The sequence below is a fragment of the Protobothrops mucrosquamatus genome, unplaced genomic scaffold (genome assembly GCF_001527695.2).
Source record: "Protobothrops mucrosquamatus isolate PMUCROS unplaced genomic scaffold, P.Mucros_1.0 scaffold2033, whole genome shotgun sequence".
In the NCBI taxonomy this organism is placed as follows: domain Eukaryota; kingdom Metazoa; phylum Chordata; class Lepidosauria; order Squamata; family Viperidae; genus Protobothrops; species Protobothrops mucrosquamatus.
In genome coordinates this window covers 111540-116431 of record NW_015388141.1, presented here as the reverse complement: position 1 = coordinate 116431, position 4892 = coordinate 111540, and positions in this window count along the sequence as shown.

The following is a 4892-nucleotide window of genomic DNA, read 5'->3' as shown; positions in this document are numbered from 1 at the left end:
ACAACTATGATGTGGATGACTGAGAATCCCCACAGACATTTAGCCATACACTTTGCGATGAATGCCCTTCCTGAATGGTGCAGGAATATGAACGGATTTGCACTTCTAGATACAGATAACACAGGCTCCAGCCTGCGCTTGTGTTCAACAGTGATAGGATAAAGGACAGAAAACCTCCTACAGAAAGTACAGCTCCAACTTCTCAATGAAAGAATGGCAGATTAATTTTACAATTGAGGTTTTGAAAGAGAGAGTAGAACACAAACTTCAAGAGCTGAAATAACTTATTCCAACAGAAATATTGGCGGAGGTCGCAGAATTTATGAAGAAGGCACAACTAGCACAACATTACAAGGGCAAAGGAAGAGAGAAAGGCAAATGTTCTACCCTACAGTTTAGACAAGAAAAAGCACGCAAAACAGAAGAATCGATCCAGATGAGGACAGTGACATGTCTTAGAGAACTGACTGATGGGTGAGAAATGTTTTATCTAAAGGACTGAATTTTGCAGTAACACCAGAACAGCTACCAAATGCAGATCTCCTCACAGCCAGAGTCAGCCACCAAGAATAATAAACTGACATAACTAGAGGCAGAACAGTTAAGGATGAAGGTATCTGCAACGCTCGCCAATGCCAAAACACTGCCCTCCAATGTGACAATTCAAGAAAGGAAAGCAGTGGCATCCCTAGGAAGAGACCCAAAAGTCACCATTTTGGCAGCTGATAAATGAAGATACACGGTTATCCTGAACACAGATGACCCTTTTCTGAAGGACACTGTTACATATAAGACTCTGGAGAGAGATCCTACAAGTTATAAGAAAAAGGTCATCAATTTCCTGCAACAATTACTGAAGGACAATGCCGTTTACTCTGGGGAAGCCACTCCATGCATATATGGACTCCCCAAAATCCATAAAGACAGAACTCAGGCCAATTGTCAGCAGCATCAACTCTGTCAACTACAAATTGGGAAATATTTAACCACCTTATTAGCTCTTCTGGTTGTCCACACCACCCATCACTTCAACAGTTCACAGGACTTTGTCAGCAAGGTTTGGAAACTAAAATTGGATCCGGATGAAACTATAGTTTCTTATGATGTGACTTCACTCCTCATCTGCATTCCAACAACTGAAGAAACAAGACAGCACATCCTCTCCATCATCCTGTCAGAACCTATCCTTCCATCCCCCCACCATGACGCTTCTTGGATGATAAATGAAACATTTTCTTCTTCCTCCTCAAGGAAAAACAGTCCAGTTGCCTTTTGGAAAAGCACCTTTGAGACAACTATGACCTGGATGACTGAGAATCTCCACAGACCTTCTGCCTCTGGCCTGTACACTCTGAGGAAATATGAAACGTGCACAGGCAGCCCAGTTTTCAACAGAGGGGCCATGAGAAGTTTGGCCTTGCAGTCATTCTAAGTACTCTCCAAATCCTATTTTGTTTATGAATATCTATCATACACTGCTGCTGAAAGTTACATTAGAAACATGCTTGAGCAGAAAGGACAGTAAAAATAATGGAGAAAATTTGTAGCTCAGGGTTGAAATGAGAGGTCCTTGGTGCTCCCTGAGCTTGGTTGTTTTTTTGCAGACGTTTCATTGCCCAAACTAGGTAACATCATCAGTGCTAGTAAGGAGTGGGGTCTCCACAACGATCCGTGGTTGGGACTCGTCATTTTCTTGAGCGCGATTCAGAGTCACCTTCTTGCATTTGACACCAAGATACTGTAAAAGCATAAACATTGTGTTGCGAAATTGATTTTATTTTTACTATCAAATGTTGTATGATAACTTTTCTACAGAAAAAAGAATCGAATGTCTTAAAAACTGTATCATTTACCTTTTACACACAATCAGTTTTTTCTTCAGATTGGCTTCTCGCAGAGTCTGAAAAGTGTTAAACAAATATTTTAGAACAAAGTAGAGAGTCTTCAATTGAAACATACCTATTTCTCTCCCAGAAACAAAAGGACAAATCTTACCGCCATGGTCAGTCATTTTTCTCCTAGAGAAGGGTAGAAACTGGAGGTGGGAGCAGAAGTTGTCGATCCCCTGCTCCTGAGCCGTTATAAGGTCTCTGTTTCTGAGAGTCTCCTTTGAGACCTCCTGTAAAAAGAAATTGAGGAAGTACAATTAATACATTATAAAATCTCACTTACAGAGGTTGTTCTAATTTCTTACTATCATGTAAGATACTTACAGCGGTGAGTCGGCTGATTGTCTTCTGCTCCTTTTCCAATTTCTTCTTTAGTATTGCAACCTGCAACTCCTTTCTGTCAGCCTCTCCTTGCAAAAATAATAACAAAAGTATTAGAACTCGTATAGCCAAGATGAATAAATCGTTTTTGTTTTTAAAATAAAAACAATTAAAATGTTAAGTTAAAATAATACTCACTTTCTGGATCGAGTTTTAGTTTGTTCTCCAGCTCCTTATTCTCCTTTAGAAGCTGGGCCAGTTTGCTGGCTAAGCGCTCGTTCTCTTCTTCCAACTAAGACGCAGAAATTACAGGAAGCATGCATCAGTCATCAAATAGAAATATATTAAATATAATAAATAGATAAATAATTAGATATATAAATAGGTAAATAAATTAATAAACATAAACAGATAAATATGTATAAACTAATCCAAATAAACAAATGTGATATTAAATAAGATAAATAAGCAAATAAATACCGAAAAGTAAATAAAAGCTAAGCTATTGAAATGCTGTAAAATGAAACCAAAACCTGACTAAGCCACCAATACTCAACACCCACAAGAGCCTTCATTCCGCCCATCACAAGTTTTATTTACTTCTCCTTTGTGAGCAAATCTATCTGTCAGCACCATCCCAAAGGAAAAGCAAAGCAAACTGATGGGCTGAATGGATGCTACTCAGAGTTTTATTTATTTTTGCAATATTTCAATATTTTTCAATATTGGGGAAAATGTAATTACAAAATCCCGTTGATGCATTTGGTGGAATTGGAGGATGAAATAACAAGAAAAATATCTTAGAAAAATTAGTGCCACTGAAGAAAGCAGGGAGATTTCTGGAGAAATATGCACAATTTAAACTGAAAATGTGGTGCAGAGGCGAGAGCAGAACTGGAGATATTCTTGTTCTTGCTCCACCATACTGTACTTGCCTATCACTCTTGGGAAAAAAAACTTCAAGACAAACACAGTATTCAAACTTAATTCAGCAACAGCCATTTGTTTTCTGCCTGAGCTGTAATATCTTGCGTGACCATTATTGCTGGGATTGTTTTCTTACTATTTTCTGTCCACAGCAAAACCTTTTTGATGATCAGAATAAATGACAAAAAATCTATTACATTTAGAGAGCATGTGTGTATTGAGTATTTGAACAGAAAACATTTCTATGATAAGCTGAGTCATGATGGTGTGATTATTCAATCCATACAACACACTGAATCTTAATTACACAGGGTGGGTTTATGCAACAATCTGGACTTGTGTTTATTAACTAGTTTGTGGGACAGAATGTGATACCTATTCATTGTGGTGAGACACAATAAAAATGCTGCCCAACCCACACTGAATTATGGAAGTCTGGATGACCAATGATAGCCTATTATTAACTGAATGTAAAAAACAAAGAAACATACACAAAATTATAAAAGGGAGGGAAGAATAAAATAGAAGAAACATACAAGATGTGTATTTTCAGACAATAAATTGATGCCATAATTCATTGCAGACATCCATAGCTGACCTATAGTAAACAATTTTTTTGAGTCATGTTTGTCTTTGTGATGCTGAACAGTACATCTTTTGATTCTAAGTCCATTTTCTTTGTCCAAAAGTAAAAAAGAAAGTGTTAATTTCACTGCATTTTCAATTAACCTTGTAAAGTCTCAAGCTTCCTCCTTCTGTTTATATATTCAAGATGGACAGTATTTAATATTTGTTATGTATATGTAGGGTTGTGGGTCTATACATATGTTGTACATAGTATGTTTAGGTGTGTGTCATGTGTTTCTCTTTGAGAGTGGGCAACTAAATTTCATTTTTGAGGTGTGCCATTGTGCCCACAGTAAAAAAATGACAATAAAGGTTATCTTATCATTTGAAAACATTATGCTCGCTTGTGCCTCACTATGATGCAGTGACAGTCTGCCATGAGGAGGGGGAATGAAGGGAAGGGGTTGTTTAGGAGAAAACAGAAGTAGAAGCCACCTCAAGACCTCACTCAAAGGTCAACCAGCTGGGAGACTGAGGGAGTCAGAATGACCCTTATGGAAACATCTTGCAGGAACTTGATTGATGGGCAGCGAGACGCAGAGGGGAAAAGTAGAACTTAGTGATTTTGGTGTGCGAATCTCAGTTTTGGCTTTGTATTATTGCTTTACACTTGACCTCTAATAAAATTATACCTTTCTCAATAAATGGAGACAAGGATTGTTTTTTACTTAGCAGTTTAAGCTGTGACAGGCCTGACAGGATTCAAGAGCTGAGTGTGGTGCAATGGGTTGAGTGCCCATTACTTGCCCCTGCTTCTGCCAACCTAGCGGTTTGAAAGCATGCAAATGTGAGTAGATAAATAGGTACCACTTTGGTGGGAAGGTAACAGCACTCCATGCACTTGTCCTATAGTCATGCTAGCCACGGAAGAGGCTTCTGACAGCACTGGCTCCCTCAGTTAGGAAACGGAGATCACTTATCTAGCATGGGCATGTGCGAGGATGGCGGACCTACTGTTTTCGGCTCCGTAGTCTCCGCGGGGTCCTCGGCGGAGATGGGGGAGCCTTGAAAGGTCCGGGGGGTGCTCGCCGGCTGGAGTTGGAAGGAGGAGAGGGTCGGCGAGCGAAAAGGACGAGTTGGACCACCCGGTCGAAGCTGTGAGCCGTGAGGGGAGAGCGGAGCAGCCGA